This window comes from Tachysurus fulvidraco, chromosome 12 (genome assembly GCF_022655615.1).
Source record: "Tachysurus fulvidraco isolate hzauxx_2018 chromosome 12, HZAU_PFXX_2.0, whole genome shotgun sequence".
Lineage (NCBI taxonomy): Eukaryota > Metazoa > Chordata > Actinopteri > Siluriformes > Bagridae > Tachysurus > Tachysurus fulvidraco.
In genome coordinates this window covers 22618246-22645599 of record NC_062529.1, presented here as the reverse complement: position 1 = coordinate 22645599, position 27354 = coordinate 22618246, and the positions used below count along the sequence as shown (strand labels likewise).

Sequence of the window (27354 nt, the reverse complement as noted above, 5' to 3'; positions counted from 1 at the left end):
GGGGGACATCCCCCCCCCCCCACCAAGGGTTCTCTCCCCCCACCCCAATTTTTTTTTTAAATATCGTACTCTCTAATGTGAAAAATATATGTATGTATACCTAAATAATTGTGTAAGAATTGCAAACAATGCATTTAGAAATAGTTGAGTCCCCCTCCTCTTCCTCACAGTGGTTTGACCCACAGTTCCCTCTCCCCTTCCTCACAGTGGTTTGACCCACTGCCTGCTTTCCCAGTACATCTCACCTACTCTGCACACACGAGTCAGGTGTGTGGCTGCAGCTCAATTAATGTTAAACCATTAAGTAGTGGATTTTATTCACTTTAAATAAAGCGATTCTCTTTAATGTAGTTGACGTCCGAACTGACCTCACTGTATTTTTTGTATAATCAATTTCAATTACTGTTCTTAAGTGTCTTAATTAATTTTAAATAAATTTTTAAACATTTTTTAATTACCTGTTTTATTGTTGTGATTATTTTTTATGATAAGTTTTACTTTTTTTATGTAAATCACTTTGAATTACCATTGTGTATGAAACATTCATTCTGCTCCTAACACAGTGTATATGGCACTTACAGAACAGAATATATAACATCATACATTCACAATTTACTTAAAAGTGAGATCTACACACTGAAATCTATACTGTACATTGCAAATCGTGACAAATACATCTGACATGAAAATGTCACTTATGCAACATATAAGAAGAACCCAGTGGCATTTTGATTGTGAAAGGGTCATAAAACTGTCAACTTGTAGAACAGGTTTTGAAAACAAAGACTTGCGTCCCATGTCTTTTACTTTCAGCAAAAATGTTTTTGTTCAGTAATGTACAGTGATACTGTATGTTGGTGTATTTTATTTATTTATTTGTCTATAATTTATTGAAACATACTGTACGTGAGCTTTAATCTTCTGTGTCACATGGTGGCTGCCATCTGTTCTACTCACTAGAAGAACCTGAGTAGAATTATTAGTATATAAAATATATTTGTTGTCTGGAAAAACAGCAGTGCCAATTTCAGTAAGATTTTGTTAATAATTTCAGATTTTGTTATTAATGCACACATAAATAAGTGTTGGGATTCTATAATGGGTTGTATTGTGATTTAGGCTGTTTACTGCTTTACAGTATGTGTCAGTTGATTATGTTGTCATGTAGTCACACTATTTAAATGCTGCTTTGTGGATTTCTTTGTGTATTTTAATTTGTAAATTCATTTGATAATTTTGTTAGAAGGAACTAACGTTAGTTGTTAATGTTAATTTGTAAATCGGGTTTGAGCTGTCTTAGCACATCAAGTTCTAAGACACAAGATTAAGGTGTATTTTCATCAATGAATTTCTGTTAGAGCATGTTAATCTTCGTTCAGTTTTGGGATATAAATTCTGCTTATAACCAGCCGCAACAGAAATAGCACAGTCTTGTTCCTGTCCTGGTGCTTTGAACAGCTGCTTTGTGAAAGTGTTAAAAAAATCCATTTCATTTAAATTCAGCAGTCATGAGCAAGGCATGAGGAAATGGTGGCAAAAAACCTCCCTGAGCTGACAAAAAAAAACAACAACTAAAAACTAAAAACCTGACAGTGAAATTATGTCATTTAGAGATAAAAGATAAGCGATAAGATAAAATGATTTTATTAGATTTTTTTACTGTACGTGTATAGTATAGTAATAGTACCTGTACGTATTAACTATCCAAAGATCACAGATATAGAAAAAAGGGCAAATACTTTATTATTCATAAGGAAACATAATGGGGAACTTTTCTCATGTCCCACATAGGTGTTGGGGATAAGCAAGAAAACTAAAATCCTTAGAATCAGCAAGAAATTTAATATAAATGCAGTCTCAAGCAGTTACAGGGTGAACATATCTTAGAAACAGATGACAGAGATGAAAGTGTGTACCACAAAATTTATAAGTATTGAATGTTCACTGAAATATTTATCCACAATTGTTTCTGATTAATTACATATAGTTTCCAACTGATTAATTAAACTTCTTGTTTATATTGTGGATATAAACAAGATGTGGAAAAACACAAAACTCAAAGTCACTTCTAATTCAACTATATTGTTATTCATATTTTACTCTGTAAATGATATTCGCTGTTGAGCTCCAATCACCCAAAGTCTCTATGAATGTATTGATGAGATGAAGCTACAGTTAATAGATGAGATCTACAGGTCAACTGATATCAAAGAGACACTGAACAATGTGTCCTTGAGGCCCCAAAATGTGCTCTTTAAGAGGGTGTTTGGATGTGGGGAAAAAGTGTTTATTTTACAAAACACCATGTGAGGCAGGAGGGAAAAAACATTAGTAACACCATGCAAGACTGCATAGACCAAAGGGACTTGGTGGTTTTGTATACGCAAAGACTAATTCTCTTTGTGAAGAGATCTGTACATCTAGTGGAAATGTCAATAGAATGTTTCAACGTAATGAAACTAATTTCGAAGCTCATCCCTGTAAAGACTACCGGAAATACTACCCAGACTGGTATATAGCACCTGACATGTCTATAAAGGCCACAGATTACTGGAAGTAAGTGACATTTAATGACAGATTTGCTAAACAATTTGAAGCAGAACCAGCTGTGTATCCAGTAGAATGGCAGAAAATCACTAAAGAGCCGGCTCTTCTTTGTCCAGTATATTGCCTACTAGGATCCATGGCCTATGCTGGAAACACATCACCACCCGGACAAGGAGAAACTGCTTAATACATATAAATGTATATTTAATTTCTAACTATACTCATCATTTTTGTGATGGTTTAAATAACAAAAGTATTGTTAGGCATCAGTGAAGAAGCTGAAACATTTATGTCAATATCATGTATGAAACACAAAGACTGAGTGACATGTGACATTTTTAAGCTGCCATGTCATTCCTTGCTGATAAACTGAGAGTATATTGATAAAATCACGTTAGAACACTTACACATACTTGAACTCTTAATAGCATTCCTACTCATAATTGAAATAGAAAAAAAGTAGAGGCACTATGTATGTAACATTTTGAACACAAAAAAGAAACAGAAAAGAATCCTGTACAAAAACGCCATGACATTTCCATTGTCTGCTAGTATGTGCTGGTAAGGAGATATAATCATGGTTTCAAGGTTTTTCATCAAGGTTTCTTTGTTTTGCTTATATAAAACATAGTTTGAACCTGTGATTTGCAATAAAATCTCAAACACCAGGGGTCTCATTTATAAAGTATGCATACGCACAAAACGGGGCTGGAAACATGTGTAGGGGAGAGTGGGGTAAGATGAGCCAGATTTTACTTATGTGGATCTCCAGGCAAGGGAAATTTAGACAGAAGTAAAACGAAGACATCTACTGTTAATTTGGGATGTTGCCTATCAACTGAAAATATAAGAATGTACCTATGACATAGATCCTTGAAAATATGACCTCAGAAAAAAAAGTGTTCATGTGACTCAACTTACCCCAGGCTAGGGGTAAGTTGATCCAAGTCAGTGGGTAAATTGAGCCATTTGGGGGTAAATTGACCATCCTATTTTATGCAAATATAATAGAAAAAAAAAACTTTTAAAAAAGTTATTTAACAATACACTTACCTTTCCAAACAATGTCATTTATTAAAGCTACCTCAAACAACACAAAACAAACCAGTTAAAGTTGAAGTCCAACCTTTCAAGGTTTAGGAAGCTTCTTCAGCACATCATTCAGTGGGACAGATCCTACACAGAGGTGGAGGTTGAAGCCATGGGTTGATCTTCTACAGAAGTAGACAGCACATCAGGGTTTGGTCTGTCTGACACCGTGGATCGTTCAAAATCTGCATCAGAGAAAATATCTCTGTTGTAAGGAAAAATCCCTGTGGACCTGAATCCAGAACAGATATTCCATGGTGTCATTGCTGACATGAAAGCCTCGTTCACACATACAGGGATGTGGTACAGTATGTGCTGGCTGTAATTGATCTTGAATGGACCATAGACACTCTTGTCCAGAAGCTGCAGGCGATGAGACGTGTGGGGTGGAATTGTGAGCATAACAATCCCCTTTCTCTTTGCTTAAATCAAGTAGTAGCACTATGAGATGGTCAGAGGAGCACTTGGTATGCTGAACCAGATGTTCAAAGAACTCTGCAAAGGTGTCTTCATTGATCCAACCACTGGTTCAATTTACCCCACATTACCCCATATGGGGCTCACTTTGCCCCATAGCCACCATTTTGGTAAAAATGGCCTAGCTTAGCAATTCAGGCTAATTTTTAGCTTGATGATTCACATGGTTTTCTATGTTGACAAATCACCAAAATGTACCATACACAACTTTAGACCTAGATAAATTTGCTTTGGCACAACAGCGAGTATACCTGAAATGCAGAAAATCAACTTTAACAAGCAAATAAGTGTTTTTGTGAAAAAAAAACAACTTATCTCTTGTCCCATGTGCTTCTCCTCTTCACAAAAAATTACAAATGATGAAGTCCTTCAGAATGTATGGTCACATTACACCAAATTTGCATAGTTGCCCAGAAACAGGGGGTGGGTCAACTTACCCACAGGGTCATCTTACCCCACTCTCCCCTACGCCAGTTCCCACGCAAAGGTTGTGATCTATAAAAACAAACTTGACGGGAGAATGTGCACACCTGTAAGAAAACTTTGAGCCGTGCGTACGCACATTCTGGAGACAAAGGGAATTGGTGACACAGATGGTGAGGTCGTGAACTGAAGTTAGATAGAAAATAAATGTGAGAACGATTATAAGAATTATTCATTCATTCATTTTCTACCACTTGTCCGAACATCTCGGGTCACGGGGAGCTTGTGCATATCTCAGGTGTCATCAAGCAACAAGGCAGGATACACCCTGGATGGAGTGCCAACCTATCACAGATTATAAGAATTACTCGCTCACTCGTTTTCTACCGCTTATCTGAACTATCTCGGGTCACGGGGAGCCTTTGCCTATCTCAGGTGTCATCAAGTATCAAGGCAGGATACACCCTAGACGGAGTGCCAACCCATCACAGATTATAAGAATTAATGGCATTTAATTTTCACTCCAATTCTTACGTTATATCTACATTATCATGAAGAGTAAATCTAATTTGTGCCGATTGTTTTAGGCTATATGCATCTAGTAAAATCCAAACGTAATTCAAAATGTATTCAAAATAATAATAATAATAATAATAATAATAATAATAATAATAATCAGTGCTGCCTTACAGTCACATTGTCCACAACGGGAGCACAGGAGGAGATGGCGCAACTACATGTGATACAGAATAGCATGAAATACCCTTTTATTAGAGAACTGCAGAACACAGTGTAAAAACAAAATATTTTCCTTAATGTACATATATCATAAAATGTCAAAGTCTGCAAATACAGTCATGAAGCACAATCGCTACTCATCATCAGTCCAATTGACTGCACTCATGTTGCTATAAGGGCACCGTCTGAAAATTAATTTACTTATGTTTAACAATATTAAAAAGTAGAAACTGTAACAATTTTGTTTTTAATATAATTATAACCTGCAGGCGACGGTGGGTACCCCCTGATACGCTGTCTCCTCACCCCATTTTTAAACCTGCAGAGCGCATTGGAAACTCATTATAACGAGGTCCACTCTCGCTCCTGGGCAGTTGTGGAGCATGTAATGGCCGTGTAAAAATAGGCCTGTACAGGGCGAGATATAAGGCTGGCTCACATACGCACATCTGTGGGCACATTGCTTACAGGTGTGCGTACGCACGGTTTTATAAATCGGAATATTTTTTGGCATACGTTTTGGCTTTTGGGGGTACGTAAACTTTTAGTAGGATCCTATGCACAGTTTTATAAATGAGACTCCAGATGTTTTTCTTACAGTTACAGTAACTGTCTTTATTTTCACATTCACAACACAAACTTGTTAGCATCTGCATTTAAACAAGATAGCAGAACAGATAACAAAAGAGAATGTGTGTGCAGACTGTGTGTTTGTTATTGTTTGTGTATGAACTTGGTTGTGTTTGCACTTCAGTATATGAAAGTTTACTTGGTCATATGTTCTTTCTTGAACCATCAGTTTACAGAATTTTACTGTTGAATTCAGAAGTAATTGGGTCTCAATGCAATCATTTACAATGCAGTCTCAATCTTTTAGGAGTAACCTTAAAAGGCTATGTTTACGTTTAGAGACAAATTCTTGACTTTTGGAAAAGAGTGTAACAGATCCTTCTGTCTCTGAGTGCCTTGTGTTCATGGATGCAAAGAGGCCTTTTCATCTGAAGTGATGCTGTAGCAGTGGGCATCATTTTACATGCTGATCACCAGTTGATTTTTATGTACTCTAGTCCTGTGCCAAGACAGATTTACACACTATACCTGCATAATTCTAGGATTTTCAATATATTTCCTACATGTAGGACCCCTTGGAGTATGTTGAGGGTTATTGCAACTGGCTTCATTACAGTAGCATACTAAGCTAAAAATAACTGTTCAGCTGTATTCAGCCTGTACCATAAAACACAAATGGTTAAATAAAAATAATAAAAGTAGATCAGCTGTGTATATACACACTCCCACCAAGCCCCCAAATCCTACCTGGTCTTAAAACTTACATTTTTATCTGTTTTATCTGTTATAAGAATGCTGTGCAAACGTTTCAGAGTGCTTGCTTTGAAAAACATTCGGACAAGGTCAAAGTGCCCATGGTTACCAAATTACCATTAATAGGGTTCAAATAATCATAATTTGGCACTTACAACTACATGTTTTTTCGGGTTGGAGCTGGAAATTTTGTGCTCTGCAATTTCAGTTTATTTTGGTACACACGGCAATCATCGCATTATGAGACTATTCTACGGTTGTAGAATATGGGTGTAACACCTGTCTTTTTCTTCTTCTTCAGTCTTCATCTTACAACCAAACACACGCTAAATGTCTTTGGTCACTGCATGTTGCTGAAGGCTTTAACAGGTGTTAAATATCTGATCCATGTTTATGCATGTAGGGGTTGCACTTATGCCTGCATTCTCCACGGCCAGGCTGTGAGGGCTGAGCACACATCACACAAGACAAGGATTAATCAGATAATTTAAAGGAACAAATAATAACAACATAAAACTAAATCTGTCAAGATCCAGCCCGGACTTTGGCCTCGTGCCCCGTCCTTGTCTCGTCCTCCCCGCTTCTGCACACCTGTTCCTCATGTCTAATTGTCTATTTAGCCGCGCCGTGCTGCCATAGCATAGAATCCTTGTCCTCTAATGTCATATCTTGGTTCCTGTTTTGTGTTTTTTATTTAATAAATCCTGTTCATTATACACTACCCTGCATTTGGGTCGATTTTTATACCCGTGTCGGTGACAACATCAACTAGTGCGTGGGGTGTAAGGAAAGGAAAGGTTTACAGACCTAGGGTTAGACCTAAAGAAAGATAACAGAAAATTGAGTATATATTTGTGAATATATTGTTGTTTTTTTAGTGTTTCCAATTTCTTGAAACAACTTACATCCATTAGGATCTGTTAAAAAAGGGTAGTGCATCTTCCGTGGGAAGTGGAGTGTCCTCAGCTTAGGAAAGAATCAACCATGAGAAAACAAGGACAGGGAAGTCCACATTGGACAAAAGCTGACACATATGTGACCGTATGAATAAGGTAAGAGTGGTGATTGACGCTCATGACCACCAATAGTGTCGAGCAGGCACTATTTAGAGCGGGTTGGGTTTGAGTCTGGGATGCGTCACGTCCGTATCCTCCCCTTTTTTTCTGTTACTATAGCATTTCAAGTATGTGCTGTTAGCATGTAGCGTTGGCTAATTCGGTTTTATTTATCTTTACTCGTTGCATTAATGGCTCGTTTATTGCACCCTTAGCCTGTCTTTTCATCATTGTGTGTGTCCCTGTCGGTTGGTGTTCGGATCTGTTTACTGCCCACCTTTCCGGTATGAGGAAGTTGCATACAATGTCTAGCTTCGATACAGGTTGGGTGGCGTGAGTAATGTGCAGTCCTTGTACTTTGGTTTATTTGTACTTTCGGGTTATTTGAGGGCTGCGTATCCTGAGCGGTGAATTGATCCTCGTGAAATCATCTATCCGCACTTGGTAAGTTTTGTTCAGTTTTGCTAAGGGGAATTTTGGCGTGGATTTGCAAAATTATTAGTAATTCTGTTTTGTACTATTTGTTATAGGATTCTCCCTCTCTTTTCGTCCTGGCAATTATCACTGCAGTTTATTTTTTCCTCCGCTGCGCGCCGAGTGACTAACATTGGCTTACAATCATTTAAAGGGACTTCTGCTGCTGCCATCTGGTCTCTGGGATAGTTTTAACTGACCTGCCCTGGTCTACTCTGGCGTGGACGATCGTGTATTTCTTGGGGCTGGCCTAAGAACGACGTGGCCGCTCCTTTTGAGTCCTGTTTCCCTCAAACTTTTTATAAAGTTTTTCGGTTGTGTTGAATCGTGACTTCTATTTGCTTTTCATTGCTTTTCATGTATTTATTTTGGTTTTGATTTCTTTCTGCTTCAGCTGGGGGTCCCACGGGTGAAAGACCTTTTGGTGGTGGTGCTATTCCAACGTGTGCTGTGCGACATTCTTGCAGTGTACAAGTGTGTGCTCTGAGTTCACGGTGAGGTGTGTGTGTGTGTGTGTGTGTGTGTGTGTGTGTGTTCTCACATTTCTTACTTTGTTGGGTCCGGTCACCGGGAGCACACCAACGGTGTGGGGCCCAACTACGTTGTGGGGTCCAAAATGCCGGACCCCACAACGTTTTTTCATTTTAACATGCTCAGGATACTCCCCTGATATGCCTAATGTGTTTTTTTTACTTGGCCCACAACGTAGCAAAAACTGGGTACGAGTGTGTGGGCCCTCGGTTCTCGAGCGCCCCCTAGGTAGATTTGGACCTGTCCGATGGTCCCGGAATGTGTGTGAGCTCACACACACTCTTGTAATTTAAATAAAGTTTTATTGAATAATACGATGTCAGGTGGTTATTACGAGATTTGCTGCTGTGAGAGAAAGGAATTATGGATCTTCATCACGAGGTTTCACAGACAAAGGACCTGCTGTTATGAGTAAGAGGTGAGTTAAATTTAAGATTGTTCATCTTTTATTATTAGGTTCCCAGTTACTTGTAGCTATACTACAGTAATATACAAGGGGAAAGTATACATACTTATCACACGACTCTTATATTGGGTACGCAATACACCGAGCCCCGATGTGAGATTAGCTGTAGCGCTAGCGTTAGCTACAAACACGGCTAGCGCTAGCGTTAGCTACAGACACGGCTAGCGCTAGCGTTAGCTACAGACACGGCTAGCGCTAGCGTTAGTAACCAACACGGATAGCGCTAGCATTAGTAACCAATACGGCTAGCGTTAGCGTTAATAACCAATACGGCTAGCGCTAGCGTTAGCTACAAACACGACTAGCGCTAGCATTAGTAACCAATACGGCTAGCGCTAGCGTTAGCTACAAACACGGCTAGCGCTAGCATTAGTAACCAATACGGCTAGCGCTAGCGTTAGCTACAAACACGGCTAGCGCTAGCATTAGTAACCAATACGGCTAGCGCTAGCGTTAGTAACCAACCCGGATAGCGCTAGCATTAGTAACCAATACGGCTAGCGTTAGCTACATCACGGCTAGCGGACGCTAACCAGCGCTAGCTGTGTTTTTACTAATAAAGCGAATAGCGTGTACATTTATTCATTAATATTTAGTTATTTAAACTTATTCATTTATACATCAAACTGCGTAATTATCAAATAATAGCCCAATTAATTCTGAATTAACCCCAATGTAACTCAGGTCCTTTTAATGTTTAAATGGCTTGGGCCCCATATGGTGCTTTTGTCTGTCCATCATTAACACTTTTAGACACAGAGTTGTTTACAGGAGCTTACAGTTGAGTAACTCTTTCATTTAATCACATATTAAACTGCATTCTGGTGTTATTCCCCTTCTAAACTGGATCAACAAGACCAGTATGTTTGTAAAGATGCAGTTATAAAAACATAAAGGACCATTTGTCTAAAACAGCAGACATAGAAACAACAGGAAAAGGTACAATTAATATGACATTAGCTCTGTTATAAATCCCCCTTCATGGGCATTATCAGGGTTTACAGTGGCAGTTGACAGGTGGAGGAATGTTTGTTGTAACATTGCAGTGTCTATTATAGTTTCTAATAGTATCATTTCTTCATTATGGTTTGTCTTTGCTTTTATGGCTAATGTCAGTTGTGCTGTGACTTGGGAAATTAAATAATGCCATCAGTCCTGTTATTTTTTTAATTACAAACACTATCTTAAGTTAAAATCACAGCACACCTGACTTTACTGCCTTTTGTTTACAAGGTTTGACTGTTATATGAATTATAGTTTTTTTAGGAGGCATTTTTTTCATGCTGGCTACTTGTGTAACAATTTGAAAATATTTTTATAGACCCATAATGTTCAAAAAGAAGATCAGAACACGGCAACATCATACATACTGTCAAACAAAAATGGTGGTAAGCAAAATTCTTTTTTTTTTTATTTAATATGCTTCAGTTTTCAGCATCAAAACCTGTCTTATTACATGCATAATTGTACACATTCTCATCTGAGGTTGGTTTAAGACAAGTATCTAAAATGAGATTGCTTGCAGTCCCCTACATGTTATTGTGAGACCTGTTGTAACTTCTATAAAAGCCCCTGACAGGCCTCTGTTATATGCCGCTATATGCTGCATCTGTTATATGCTGCTGTAGAAATGATTTTGCATGAGGTTACTGTTGGAACTTCAGTGTATCTCCACATTCATGATAACTAAGAATGAATTACATGCTCATAGTATTGTTCTGTCTTTCAGGTGACTAATAAGCAGCCTTCTCCTGTGGCAGCAGACTCCAAGATGGTCTCTGATCTGAGTTCCCAACAAAAATCCCAGGGGGAGGAAGCTACAGTAACACACAGGTAATGGAACAATGTGTAGGCTGTCTTTACTATTCATGTTGAATTGTACCCTATGTAGTTCCACAACCAAGACAGGCAGTTGCTCATATTGGTATTTTGACTTCACTTTACAGAGTAGGTCATTGGGTATTGGATTTATTCTGACAAACACCCTTTCAGATGTCTCTAGTCAGACTTACACACGTACGTTTCTAGTGTTGGAAAATTGTTGTCCAAATGAAATACAATCACTTAAAATGGCATAACTCAACTCAGATATTTTGTTTTGTCTGTTTAGAAGTTGCGTAAAGTGGTTGTTTATTTCTTTCATTTGATTGTCGTTATTTGTGTATTTGTCTGTCACTGGACCTTCTTAACAGTGAAGACATCTTTTCTTTTTTGTTGTTTTTTTGTAATGTTGGTTTGAGCTGTTCGTAAGGGCTCTTTAGGATTGAGCATATTTTAAGTGAGTTATTTTAATTGCAAGTATTCAATAAAAGTTGTACTTTTTATATGATGCCCACGTTTCTTGCCTACACTTATTTATAAGAGAATCGAACTTGTGTGTTCTGATAACAAACACTGGGGTTTACTTCTATTTCCTGGGTTTAACCCTCCCAGGTGGCGTAGTCGAATTGGTTACAAATAGATAAACTTGGGTTTGTGCATGATAAGCTGTATAGTTCTCACTCGTACCTCCTAACACACCACACAGCTCCCGCCACACACAGATGGACTGCTGCCCAGCGGTCCAAAATCCTATATTCAGATGAGCAGAAGCTTCGTATTTCATTTGGAAACCAAGGTCCCAGAGTCTGGAGGAAGGGTGGAGAAGCTCATAGCCCAAGTTGTTTGAAGTCAAGTATTAAGTTTGCAAAATCTGTGATGATTTGGGGTACAATGTCATCTGCTCTTGTTGGTCCACTGTGTTTTTTTTTTTTTAAAAAACAAGTCACTGCACCCGTTTACCAAGAAATTTTAGAGCACTTCATGCTTTCTTCTGCTGACCAGCACAAGCAAACTCACCAGACCTGAACCCCATAGAGAATCTATGGGCTATTGTAAAGAGGAAAATGAGAAACATGAGAAACAAGAGACCACAAACTGCAGATGGGCTGAAAGCCACTGTCAAAGAAATCCGTGCTTCCACACCACCTCAGCAGTGCCACAGACTGATCACCTCCATGCCACTCTGAATTGAGGCAGTAATTAAAGCAAAAGGAGCCCCTACCATGTATTGAGTATTTTCCACATACTTTTTTACTGGTTTTATGAAGTATTCAATTTTTTTGAGATAGAGAATTGTTTTTTTTTTTTTTTGTTAAATGTGAGCCAAAATCACAAAAGAACCAAATACTTAAACTACTTCAGTCTGTGTGTACTGTATTTAAATAATAAATATATGAACTTTTCAATGGCATTCTAATTTATCGAGATGTTCCTGAATACTGAAAACAATTTGTAATTGTGAGCCTACAAACTGATTAAATTTCCAAATTTTGTGTGTTTAATTTCAAGAAAAATCCTTTTAAATCCAAGAATTATAATTTTGAAAAGTGAATTGAGAAGGAGAAGAGCAGAAAGAAGAAAAAGATGATAATCAAGCATATTATTGTTGTTTAGCATATAAACTGTAAACAATTTGCAACATCTAAAGATTTTTATGATAAATGTTTTACATTGGCATGTTATGCTGAAATAATGGGTATGATAATAAATTAGTCAAACCTGTCAGGCAAGCATTTTAGCATTTCACTCCTAAAAAATATCCAGAAGCAGTCTATTGTACACTTTACAGTAACAAAATGTACTTTAAGGTGACCTTTACACATGGAAGAACAGAAACTTAAAATGAAGAATGTATATATATAAACATAGACAAATCATGACAGTATTTTAGTCAGTATTAGTCACCTTATTATGAAACAAAGTAACAATAATATTTGAAAATGTTAGTTTTAAAAATACCTACTTGCTGAATTCCTTTTCTAAATATTTGTCTTTATTTTCATTTTCATTATTTAATTACCAATGTTTACTTTTTTTATTTGTTATTTGGACATCTTTAAAAAAAAAAAAAGAAAAGAAAAGAAAATGTTTATATGTTTTAAGAAGTTCTGAGCATTTACTGAAAAATCATGCCACCCCAATGCAAGGTGTTCAAATCTGCTTTCAGTTTTGGGGTATAAATTCTGATCACAACTACCAGCAACAGAAATACCACAGACATCACCTTGAAAACTTGTCCTAACATTTGGTAAGCAATTATGACATTTCATAATTTTCTACACTATCAGCTTATTTTTGTCATTATTTTGTTTTCAAAACTACAAAACTTGCATTTACTTTTCATTTGCAATATTCAATGGATGTTTTATTAATATTAATAGAAAATAAAGGAAATAAAAAAAATATTTAAGATTTTCATAAGCTAAATCTTCGATTCACCACTGTCCACTGGACCAATTTTGGGAATTAATTTTTATTGAAGTCATATATGTATGTATATATATATATATCAAGTCAAGTCAAGAAGCTTTTTATTGTCATTTCAACCATATATAGCTGTTGCAGTACACAGTGAAATGAGACAACGTTTCTCCAGGATCAAGGTGCTACATAAAACAAAGACAGGGCTAAGGACATGTAAGTAGTCTTAGCCACATAAAGTGCAACTGTGCAACCTGGTGCAAACAGTGCAGGACAAGACAAGCAAGACAGTGCAGGACAAAAGACAGTGCAGGACAAAAAAACAGTGCAGACATTAAGTTACAAGACAATACAAAAAGTACAAAAAATGCAATACACAAAAGACAATAAACAGTAACAGAAACAGCGCCGACCGACCAGTGTAAATACTGAATGTTCAAACAGTATTTTGTGCAGTAAAAGAATGAACAGCAGCAGGTTCTTAGCAGCAGGTCCTTTGGATTATATATGGAGTTGTGCAAAAAACAGCAGATGACTGAGATATTGTATACATATATATATTCTAATAGTTATATATATATATATATACTTTATAAAAAAATATAAGTATACTCTCACCTCCTATTTGGTCTTTGGTCTCTGGTTTCACACCTGCCCATTGCCAAACAGATGCAGTCTGATGGCTTGTGGGAAGAAACTGTTACGCAGTCTGGTCGTGAGGGCCCGAATGCTTCGGTACCTTTTTCCAGACGGCAGGAGGGTGAAGAGTGTGTGTGAGGGGTGTGTGGGGTCATCCACAATGCTGTTGCCTTTGCGGACGCAGCGTGTGGTGTAAGTGTCCATGATAGAGGGAAGAGAGACCCCAATGATCTTCTCCGCTGTCCTCACTATCCGCTGCAGGGTTTTGCGATCCGAGATCGTACAGTTCCCAAACCAGACAGTGATGCAGCTGCTCAGGATGCTCTCAATGGTCCCTCTGTAGAACATGGTCAGGGTTGGGGGAGGGAGATGTGCCTTTCTCAGCCTTCGGAGGAAGTAGAGACGCTGCTGGGCTTTCTTGGTGATGGCGCTGGTGTTGAGTGACCAGGTGAGGTTCTCCGCTAGATGAACACCCAGAAATTTGGTGCTCTTGACGATCTCTACAGAAGATCCGTCGATGTTCAGCGGAGAGTGGTCGCTCTGTGCTCTCCTGAAGTCCACAACCATCTCTTTAGTTTTGTCCACATTCAGAGAAAGGTTGTTGGCTCTACACCAGGCAGTTAGTTGTTGCACCTCCTCCCTGTATGCTGACTCGTCGTTCTTGTTGATGAGACCCACCACGGTCGTGTCATCGGCGAACTTAATAATATGATTCGATCTGTGCATTGCTGCACAGTCGTGAGTCAGCAGAGTGAACAGCAGTGGACTGAGCACGCAGCCTTGAGGAGCTCCAGTGTTCAGTGTGGTGGTGCTGGAGATGCTGTTCCCGATCCGGACTGACTGAGGTCTCCCAGTCAGGAAGTCCAGGATCCAGTTGCAGAGGGAGGTGTTTAGTCCCAGCAGGCTCAGCTTCCCAATCAGGTGCTGAGGGATGATTGTATTGAATGCTGAACTAAAGTCTATGAACAGCATTCGTACATAAGTGTCCTTATTGTCCAGATGGGTGAGGGCTAAGTGGAGGGCTGTGGTAATGGCATCGTCTGTGGAGCGGTTTGGACGATACGCGAACTGTAGGGGGTCAAGTGAGGGTGGTAGCTGGGTCTTGATGTGCCTCATGACGAGCTTCTCGAAGCACTTCATAACTATGGGTGTGAGTGCAACGGGACGATAGTCATTGAGGCAAGACACTCATGCAGATCATGTGTGTTCATGTATTGTGTGCGTGTAGGGTTAGTAACATCATAGGCCTTATCCAAGAGTGCTTGATACACTGAATTCACAGAAGAGGTGCTGAGTTCCCACTCATACACATACAACAGAGGTCTGGGGTCCCACTTAACGCCCTGAAATTCACCTATTTGACTTCTACACACTTTTAATCCGTTTGGGGTGCTAATTAGGTTTATTCCCAATTTGCAGATCAAATCCCTGCCCATCAAATTAATCGGGCAGCATTCAGAAAGCAGAAAAGAAAATGTGAATGACTGTTGGTTATTCTCAACACACCTTAAGGGTGCTGTAAATTTTTCTTTCACGATAATCCCAACTCCAACTGAATTCAGGGATCTACCACTCATTTCTGGCATCTCACTCAACTCATGTAATTTGATCACAGAGTTTCCTGCACCAGAATCTACTAAAAACAAAATGTCTTTCCCTTCTACATTCAATGTGTGCACTGGCATGTGCTTGTAGGCATCTAAACTGTATTTTGCATATGTGCCTTGTGGAGTATATTTCTTTTCAAGAAAATCAATAGCATTCAAAACCTTAAAATTTAAGTCGGAATCAGAAGTTAGCTGAAGCATTTCCTCATTGCATAGCATCAAAGATTTTGACTCACCCATTCCTTCAGGACTGACCTCCTCGACCTGAGATGTTGATGGTCATGCCGTTTCCTCATCATGTCTCTTAGGGCATTCCCTTGCCCAGTGATCTTGTCCTCCGCAAACAAAACATCCACTCTCTCCCCCTTTTTCTTTTCCGCCTCTGGCTCTTCCTCTTCCTCTCCCCCTTCCTCGATATCGCCCTCTTCCTCGATATGTGGAAGTCCCTCTCCATTGTGTATGAGATCTCGTCATGGCTTGCATCATCGTCAGCTGAACTTTGTGTGTTTGTTCTTCTCTCTTTTTTTCCCTGATCTTGCTTGGCTTGTGTGAGCAGCTTTTCCGCATGCAGAGCATGTTGTTCGATAAGGCTCAGCTTTCCAGTGTCCCACGTGATGCATAGGTTTTTCACCATGTCAGATATTTCCGGAATCAGTCCATTCATGAAACTGTTTCTCAAATGCGCCTCGTATGCGGTCACTACCCCCTCACTCATATTCTCGGGGGCAGTAAGGCCGCTGTGCGCGTTGTGTACTTCCGTGAGGCGATGAAGATATTGCGCAACTGTCTCGCTGTCCTGTTGTTTGCACAGCGCAATCTTTGTCATATCCATCTTCACTGGAAAAGCTTCATAACACGCTTCACGTAATTCCGTTACGAAGTTATAGTACGTCGCATTCCTCCCGCTCTCATGATCTGGATGTCTCATGCACAGATTTTCATCCGGCCATTCATACTTAATCCGCGTTATGTCAGATGCTAGTTTTCTTCCCCATCAAGAGCAGATAACATTGCACCCCAAATCATCACAGACTTTGCAAACTTAATACTTGACTTCAAACAACTTGGGTTATGAGCTTCTCCAGCTTCTCCACCCTTCCTCCAGACTCTGGGACCTTGGTTTCCAAATGAAATACAAAACTTGCTCTCATCTGAATCTAGGATTTTGGACCACTGGGCAACAGTCCATCTGTGTGTCAGCTTTTGTCCAATGTGGACTTCCCTGCCTTGTTTTCTGATGGTTGCTCCTCTGCTTCTGTCCTAAGCTGAGGACACTCCACTTCAGGTCCCACGGAAGATACTGCTTGGCACTATGATTGGCAGAGTGCGCTACCCTTTTTTTAATAGATCCTAATGGATGTAAGTTGTTTCAAGAAATTGGAAACACTAAAAAAACAACAATATATTCACAAATATATACTCAATTTTTTGTTATCTTTCTTTAGATCTAACCCTAGGTCTGTAAACCTTTCCTTTCCTTACACCCCACGCACTAGTTGATGTTGTCACCGACACGGGTATAAAAATCGACCCAAATGCAGGGTAGTGTAAAATGAACAGGATTTATTAAATAAAAAACACAAAACAGGAACCAAGATATGACGCAGGACGCAACAAGAGACGACATTAGACGACAAGGATTCCTATGGCAGCGCGGCACGGCTAAATAGACAATTAGACATGAGGAACAGGTGTGCAGAGGCGGGGAGGATGAGACAAGGGCGGGGCAGACACGTGAACACAACATAAACAAAAGCACGAGGCCAAAGTCCAGGCTGGATCTTGACAGATTTAGTTTTATGTTGTTATTATTTGTTCCTTTAAATTAACAGATTAATCCTTGTCTTGTGTGATGTGTGCTCAGCCCTCACAGCCTGGCCGTGGAGAATGCAGGCATAAGTGCAACCCCTACATGCATAAACATGGATCAGATATTTAACACCTGTTAAAGCCTTCAGCAACATGCAGTGACCAAAGACATTTAGCGTGTGTTTGGTTGTAAGATGAAGACTGAAGAAGAAGAAAAAGACAGGTGTTACACCCATATTCTACAACCGTAGAATAGTCTCATAATGCGATGATTGCCGTGTGCACCAAAATAAACTGAAATTGCAGAGCACAAAATTTCCAGCTCCAACCCGAAAGTAAGTGCCAAATTATGATTATTTGAACCCTATTAATGGTAATTTGGTAACCATGGGCACTTTGACCTTGTCCGAATGTTTTTCAAAGCAAGCACTCTGAAACGTTTGCACAGCATTCTTATAACAGATAAAACAGATAAAAATGTAAGTTTTAAGACCAGGTAGGATTTGGGGGCTTGTTGGGAGTGTGTATATACACAGCTGATCTACTTTTATTATTTTTATTTAACCATTTGTGTTTTATGGTACAGGCTGAATACAGCTGAACAGTTATTTTTAGCTTAGTATGCTACTGTAATGAAGCCAGTTGCAATAACCCTTGTTGTGGAAGTTTTGAGGTTCGAGAGAATTAAAGCATAAAAATATCACACCAACAGGCACGGGCAAGAGTATAAAGGTTTTCACGGTTTATTGTTTTCAGCTTTGCAGAAGGACCCAACACTCTACGTGTAAAATCAGAGAGGAAGGGCCCCCATTATTGATAACACCAGCATTTTATAGACAGGAATAAAATAAACAGGACATGTAAAACCAAAACATCATCCACCATTGGCTTAGAAGCATCGCCTGTTCATCTTCTGACCAAGCTAATCCCACGGGAACAGAAAAGGTCTCATGGGAAAGCTCTGATTAAATGCAGTTTTAGAAAGAAACAACTGAAATCTCTAGTCACAATAACTACCAGCCATGGGAAATACAGAAGCCTAGAAGGACAGATTCATGTGTTCTTCTCTAAAGTAAAAATTTCCACTACACCCTCAACATACTCCAAGGGGTCCTACATGTAGGAAATATATTGAAAATCCTAGAATTATGCAGGTATAGTGTGTAAAGCTGTCTTGGCACAGGACTAGAGTACATAAAAATCAACTGGTGATCAGCATGTAAAATGATGCCCACTGCTACAGCATCACTTCAGATGAAAAGGCCTCTTTGCATCCATGAACACAAGGCACTTGGAGACAGAAGGATCTGTTACACTCCTTTCCAAAAGTCAAGAATTTGTCTCTAAACGTAAACATAGCTTTTTAAGGTTACTTCTAAAAGATTGAGACTGCATTGTAAATGACTGCATTGAGACCCAATTACTTCTGAATTCAACAGTAAAATTCTGTAAAACTGATTATTCAAGAAAGAACATATGAACAAGTAAACCTTCATATACTGAAGTGCACAACCAAGTTCATACACAAACAATAACAAACACACAGTATGCACACACATTCTCTTTTGTTATCTGTTCTGCTATCTTGTTTAAATGCAGATGCTAACACGTTTGTGTTGTGAATGTGAAAATAAAGACAGTTACTGTAACTGTAAGAAAAACATCTGGGGTCTCATTTATAAAACTGTGCGTAGGATCCTACTAAAAGTTTATGTACGCCCAAAAGCCAAAAATGGCGTACGCCAAAAAATATTCCGATTTATAAAACCGTGCGTACGCACATCTTTAAGCAATGTGCGCACAGATGTGCGTACGTGAGCCAGCCTCATATCCCGCCCTGTACACGCCTATTTTTACATGCCCATTACACGCTCCACAACTATGCTGGAGCGAGAGTGGACCTCGTTATAATGAGTTTCCAATGTGCTCTGCGGGTTTAAAAATGGGGTGAGGAGTCAGCGTATCAAGGGGTGCCCACTGTCGCCTGCAGGTTATAATTATATTAAAAACAAAATTGTTACAGTTTCTACTTTTTAATATTGTTAAACATAAGCAAATTCAGATTGTGATGATGAGTAGCGATTGTGCTTCATGACTGTATTTGCAGACTTTGACATTTTATGATATATGTACATTAAGGAAAATATTTAGTTTTTACACTGTGTTCTGCAGTTCTCTAATAAAAGGGTATTTCATGATATTCTGTATCACATGTATATAGCCTAAAACAATTGGCACAAATAACACTGTTAGATTTAATCTTCATGATAATGTAGATACAACGTATGAATTGGAGTGAAAATTAAATGTCATTAATTCTTATTATCTGTGATGGGTAGGCACTCCGTCCAGGGTGTATCCTGCCTTGATGCCCGATGACGCCTGAGATATGCACAGGCTCCCCGTGACCCGAGAAGTTCGGACAAGCGGTAGAAAATGAATGAAGGAATGAATGAATGAATAATCGTTCTTCTCACATTTATTTATTTCCTACAATCTAACTTCAGTTCACGACCTCACCATCTGTGTCGCCAATTCCCTTTGTCTCCAGAATGTGCATACACACGGCTAAAAGTTTTCTTATAGGTGCGCACATTCTCCCATCAAGTTTGTTTTTTATAGATCACAACCTTTGCGTGGGAACTGGCGTGCACACGTTTCCAGCCCTGTTTTGTGCGTATGCATACTTTATAAATGAGACCCCTGGTGTTTGAGATTTTATTGCAAATGACAGGTTATGTGAAATTAATGTGCCCATCACTGGACTGAGATAGGCTACTATACTGCAATCTATGTTTTATATGAGCAAAACAAAGAAACCTTGATGAAAAACCTTGAAACCATGATTATATCTCCTTACCAGCACATACTAGCAGACAATGGAAATGGCATGGCGTTTTTGTACAGGATTCTTTTTTTTTTTGTGTGTGTGTGTTCAAAATGTTACATACATAGTGCCTCTACTTTTTTCTATTTCGATTATGTGAAGGAATGCTATTAAGAGTTCAAGTATGTGTAAGTGTTCAATCATGATTTTATCAATATACTCTCAGTTTATCAGCAAGGAATGACATGGCAGCTTAAAAATGTCACGTCACTCAGTCTTTGTGTTTCATACATGATATTGACATAAATGTTTCAGCCTCTTCACTGATGCCTAACAATACTTTTGTTATTTAAACCATCACAAAAATGAGAACACTCGAGAAATTTTACTTCTTGCCACTGAAATTAACCAGAGAGTGTTTATTTGCTTGTGGGTTAGTAGTTAGATATGTAAATCTCACTTCACTTAAATATATTGCATTAATCTGTGAGTATAGTTAGAAATTAAATATTCATTTATATGTATTAAGCAGTTTCTCCTTGTCCGGGTTGTGATGTGTTTCCAGCATAGGCCATGGATCCTAGTAGGCAATATACTGGACAAAGAAGAGCCTGCTCTTTAGTGATTTTCTGCCATTCTACTGGATACACAGCTGGTTCTGCTTCAAATTGTTTAGCAAATCTGTCATTAAATGTCACTTACTTCCATTAATCTGTGGCCTTTATAGACATGTCAGGTGCTATATACCAGTCTGGGTAGTATTTCCGGTAGTCTTTACAGGGATGAGCTTCGAAATTAGTTTCATTACTTTGAAACATTCTATTGACATTTCCACTAGATGTACAGATCTCTTCACAAAGAGAATTAGTCTTTGCATATACAAAACCACCAAGTTCCTTTGGTCTATGCAGTCTTGCATGGTGTTGCTAATGTTTTTTCCCTCCTGCCTCACTTGGTGTTTTGTAAAATAAACACTTTTTCCCCACATCCAAACACCCTCTTAAAGAGCGCATTTTGGGGCCTCAAGGACACATTGTTCAGTGTCTCTTTGATATCAGTTGAAATGTAGATCTCATCTATTAACTGTAGCTTCATCTATTCAATACATTCATAGAGACTTTTGGTGATTGGAGCTCAACAGCAAATATCATTTACAGAGTAAAATATCATGAATAACAATATAGTTGAATTAGAAGTGACTTTGAGTTTTGCTTTTCCCTCATTTCATACTTTATTGTGGTCAACTCGTGTTTTGTGCTGATTCTTATACACATTATAAACAAGAAGTTTAATTAATCAGTTGGAAACTATATCTAATTAATCAGAAACAATTGTGGATAATTTTTTCAGTGAACATTCAATACTATTCAATACTTTCATCTCTGTCATCTGTTTCTAGGATATGTTCACCCCTGTAATTATATTAAATTTCTTGCTGATTCTAAGGATTTTAGTTTTCTTGCTTATCCCCAACACCTATGTGGGATATGAGAAAAGTTCCCCATGATGTTTCCTTATGAATAATAAAGTAATTGCCCTTTTTCTATATCTGTGATTTTTGGATAGTTAATCATAGACATGAAACTACAGTAGGTCTCTGCCCGTATACACGTACAGTTAAAAATCTAATAAAATAATTTTATCTTATTGCTTATCTTTTATCTCTAAATGACTCATAATTGCACTGTAGGTTTCCCACATAGGTTTTTAGTTTTTAGTTGTTTACAATACAACCCATTACAGAATCCCATCACTCATTTATGTGTTCATTAATAACAAAATCTTAAATTATTAACAAAATCTTACTGAAATTGGCACTACTGTTTATCCAGCCAACACATATTTTATTTATAAAATTTTGTTGAAGACCTACTTATTCAGGAAACACTTCAACCAGCACTTCTTTCCTTATCTTTTGCATCTATAAAAAAAAAAAATAAAAAAAAATAAAAAAATTTTGAAACTTTTTCATTGTAACTTTGAGCAAATGTTTTAAAGTCATTGTATCTTAAGTAGGTAACCTAGTGAACCAGCATTAATGATTCAATGTTAGAGATTTAAGCACTTATGTACGTAGCTCTGGATAAGGGCGTCTCCCAAATGCTGTAATTGTAAATGTATTTACTAATAATTCTACTCAGGTTCTTCTAATGAGTAGAACAGATGGAAGCCACCATGTGATATATCACAGACATAGATTAAAGCTGAAAAAAATTTAAACAAATAAAATAAAATACACCAACAAATCACTGTATTACTGAACAAAAAATTTTTTGCTGAAAGTAAATGACATCTGACACAAGTCTTTGTGTTCAATCACCTGTTCTACACATTGACAGTTTTATGACCCTTTCACACTCAAAATGCCACTGTGTTCTTATATGTTCCATAAGTGACATTTTCATGTCAGACGTATTCGTCATGATTTGCAAGGTACAGTATATACAAACTTAAATACAAGATATTTCTTACAGATTTCATTGTGTAGGTCTCACCTTTAAGTAAATTGTGTATGTATGATGTTATTTATATATTATGTTCTGTAAGTGCTATATACACTGTGTTAGGAGCAGAATGCATGTTTCTCAAATGCCAGTGTATCAGAGTAGTATGCCTTCTTTTCTTTTATTTAAATGACACAAAAGAATGCAGCCAAAAGTAACATGACATAAATAAATGCTGTCTCACACTGTTCTTGATTTTCAGAAACAGTTCTACATGATAAATTGCATATTATTATTTTTAATGAAATAAAATATATTCTCATTTAAACATGGGTCAGATTTGGCTTTCAATTTCATTTTCTTCTACATAATGACAAATGTGCTCTGTCCGTATAATTACATTCATTTCATTGATCAAACGGTTCATCTTAATGGATGGTTTGATGGAATTATGGTTCAGTATTTTAATTTTGTGAATGAATTCTAAAAACACTGTCTAATGTACCACATCATCATACTCTAAAACGAATAAAACAAATCACTACACATATAATGGAAAACAGGACAGAAAAAGGTTGAACAACATAGAATGTTAGCCCATGTTTTATATTATTATGTTGGCTTTGTAGAAGCCAACATTCTGATATCTGTTATAAGCTTATTATTATTATTATTATTATTATTATTATTATTATTATTATTATTATTATTATTATTATTATTATCATTATTATTATTATTATGTTGGCTTCTACAAAGCCAACATAATAATATTAATAATAATAATTATGGACATGTGACATATCAAAACACTCTTCTACAAAGCCAACATAATAATAATAATAATAATAATAATAATAATAATAATAATAATAATAATAATAAGCTTATAACATAATAATAATAATACTAAGCTTAATAATAAGCTTTATTCTGATTTCCGTTATGAGCTTATTATGTTGGCTTTGTAGAAGCCAACATTCTGATTTCCGTTAAAAGCTTATTATGTTGGCTTGGTAGAAGCCAACATTCTGATTTCCGTTATAAGCTTATTATTATTATTATTATTATTATTATTATTATTATTATTATTATTATTATTATTATTATTATGTTGGCTTTGTAGAAGCCAACATTCTGATTTCCGTTATAAGCTTATTATTATTATTATTATTATTATTATTATTATTATTATTATTATTATTATTATTATTATTATTATTAGACAAAAATTTATTTAAAAAAATGCGGCCTAGGGCGTTCGAGCCATATGCACCAAATTCGGATATGTCGTAGACCCTGGTCTGACGTTTGTTGCTTCTATTTTTCTAAGCGATCGGAATTCCGGCATTCCCGGTTCGGAAGCTCAAATTGGCCTTTTTTCCCATAGACTTCCATTATAAACTTTTGAGGTTTATAACTCGGCAAGTTTTCGAGCGATTTACACCGAACTCGGACAGATTCTTTAGGACCTTACTCCGGACCAAATTTTTATTTCGGAGTTCCGACGAAATTTTCGGTTTTCCCGTAGTCGAGGATCGAACATCCCATAGACTTGAATAGGGAATTCCGAAAAGTCCTCTAAGCTCACACACACACAATACATCCAACATTAAGAATTACATGTACTGTTCTATGCAGTATAATAAGAAAAATCCCATAATGACTGCAGTATTGACATGAAATGTCCAAACCCTCAGTAGCCACTTTTTGCCAAAAGTATTGGCACCCCACCGGTTATTCTGGTGACGTCACTCGACACCACATGACGTCAAGTTTAGCCCCGCCCCCAAAACACGCGAAATCAAAAAATTTCACAACATGGACATGTGACATATCAAAACACTCAGCACATTGAGGGGAACTGCCCCACGGGTATTCTGGTCACGTCACGTGACGTCACGTGTAGCCCCGCCCCCAAAACAAGCGAAATTAATAATTTGCACAACCTGGACATGTGACATATCAAAACACTCAGCACATTGAGGGGAACTGCCCCACGGGTATTCTGGTCACGTCACGTGACGTCACGTGTAGCCCCGCCCCCAAAACAAACAAAATTAAAAATTTGCACAACATGGACATGTGACATATCAAAACACTCAGCACATTGAGGGGAACTGCCCCACGGGTATTCTGGTCACGTCACGTGACGTCACGTGTAGCCCCGCCCCAAAACAAGCGAAATCAATAATTTGCACAACATGGACATGTGACATATAAAAACACTCAGCACATTGAGGGGAACTGCCCCACGGGTATTCTGGTCACGTCACGTGACGTCACGTGTAGCCCCGCCCCCAAAACAAACAAAATTAAAAATTTGCACAACATGGACATGTGACATATCAAAACACTCAGCACATTGAGGGGAACTGCCCCACGGGTATTATGGTCACGTCACGTGACGTCACGTGTAGCCCTGCCCCCAAAACAAGCAAAATCAAAAATTTGCACAACATGGACATGTGACATATCAAAACACTCAGCACAATGAGGGGAACTGCCCCACGGGTATTCTGGTCACGTCACGTGACGTCACGTGGAAATTAAACATTTGCACAACATGGACATGTGACACATCAAAACACTCAGCACAATGAGGGGAACTGCCCCATGGGTATTATGTTCACGTCACATGCTCATGTCCACTCACCTCCAAAAGTATTGGCACCCTAGCGGTCCTGTAGCTTTCACAATCTTTCTGTCCACTCGCCTCCAAAATGCACCGGCCTTTGTGGATACTTGCACCGTCAAAGCCAACATCAAAGTTTGTCGCGACAAACTTTACAAATCTGGTTATTATTATTATTATTATTATTATTATTATTATTATTATTATTATTATTATGTTGGCTTTGTAGAAGCCAACATTCTGATTTCCGTTATAAGCTTATTATTATTATTATTATTATTATTATTATTATTATTATTATTATTATTCTTAGACAAAAAAGTTTTTTTAAAAATGCGGCCTAGGCCGTTCGAGCCACATGCACCAAATTCGGATATGTTGTAGACCCTGGTCTGAAGTTTGTTGCTTCTATTTTTCTAAGCGATCAGAATTCCGGCATTCCCGGTTCGGAAGCTCAAAGTGCCCTTTTTTCCCATAGAGTTCCATTATAAACTTTTGAGGTTTGTAATTCGGCAAGTTTTCAAGCGATTTACACCGAACTCGGACATGTTCTTTAGGACCTTACTCCGGACCAAATTTTTATTTCGGAGTTCCGATGGAATTTTCGGTTTTCCCGTAGTCGACAATCGAACATCCCATAGACTTGAATAGGGAATTCCAAAAAGTCCTCTAAGCTCTCACACACACAATACATCCAACATTAAGAATTGCATGTACTGTTCTATGCAGTATAATAAGTAGAATCCCATAATGACTGCAGTATTGACATGAAATGTCGAAACCCTCAGTGGCCACTTTTTGCCAAAAGTATTGGCACCCCACCGGGTATTCTGGTGACATCACTCGACACCACGTGATGTCACATGTAGCCCCGGCCCAAAAACAAGCAAAATTAAAAATTTGCACAACATGGACATGTGACATATCAAAACACTCAGCACAATGAGGGGAACTGCCCCACGGGTATTATGGTCACGTCACGTGACGTCACGTGATGTCACATGTAGCCCCGCCCAAAAAACAAGCAAAATTAAAAATTTGCACAACATGGACATGTGACATATCAAAACACTCAGCACATTGAGGGGAACTGCCCCACGGGTATTCTGGTCACGTCACGTGACGTCACGTGATGTCACATGTAGCCCTGCCTCAATAACAAGCAAAATAAAAAATTTGCACAACATGGACATGTAACATATCAAAACACTCAGCACAATGAGGGGAACTGCCCCACGGGTATTATGGTCACGTCACGTGACGTCACGTGACGTCACATGTAGCCCCGCCCCAAAAACAAGCAAAATTAAAAATTTGCAAAAGATGGACATGTGACATATCAAAACACTCAGCACAATGAGGGGAACTGCCCCACGGGTATTATGGTCACGTCACGTGACGTCACGTGATGTCACATGTAGCCCCGCCCCAAAAACAAGCAAAATTAAAAATTTGCACAACATGGACATGTGACATATCAAAACACTCAGCACAATGAGGGAAACTGCCCCACGGGTATTCTGGTCACGTCACGTGACGTCACGTGAAAATTAAAATTTTGCACAACATGGACATGTGACATATCAAAACACTCAGCACAATGAGGGGAACTACCTCAAGGGTATTCAGATCACGTCACATGCTCATGTCCGCTCACCTCCGAAAGTATTGGCACCCTAGAGGTCCATTAGCTTTCACAATCTTTGTCCACTCGCCTCCAAAATGCGCCGGCCTTTGCGAATACTTGCACCGTCAAAGCCACCATCAAAGTTTGTCGTGACGAACTTTACAAATCTAGTTACATTTGTTACATTGAATAGTTCTATTAATTTTTATCCAGAAAGAAACTGTCATTATTTATTTATTCCACAAAAGCTTTTACGCATAATGCCAGTTGCAGAGAGTTTGTTACACTTGATTGTGTGTCATGTTGTGCCACAGGTTCTCAAATGTAATGGTCTCCTGGATGGCATTCCTGGGGATGTGTAAAATATGATTTTATTACCATATTGATCCTTTTTTTTTTTC

At 38.2% G+C, this 27354-nt stretch overlaps 1 long non-coding RNA gene across 1 annotated transcript; it reads right to left on the bottom strand.

Moving 5' to 3' along the window:
- Positions 1 to 5862: 5862 nt before the first annotated feature.
- Positions 5863 to 7736, bottom strand: LOC113663298. The gene is made up of 2 exons (XR_003445464.2): positions 7503 to 7736; positions 5863 to 7416 (listed from the first exon to the last, which is right to left on the bottom strand). It is a non-coding gene; the product is annotated as an uncharacterized LOC113663298 (long non-coding RNA).
- Between the last annotated feature and the right edge of the window lie 19618 nt (positions 7737 to 27354).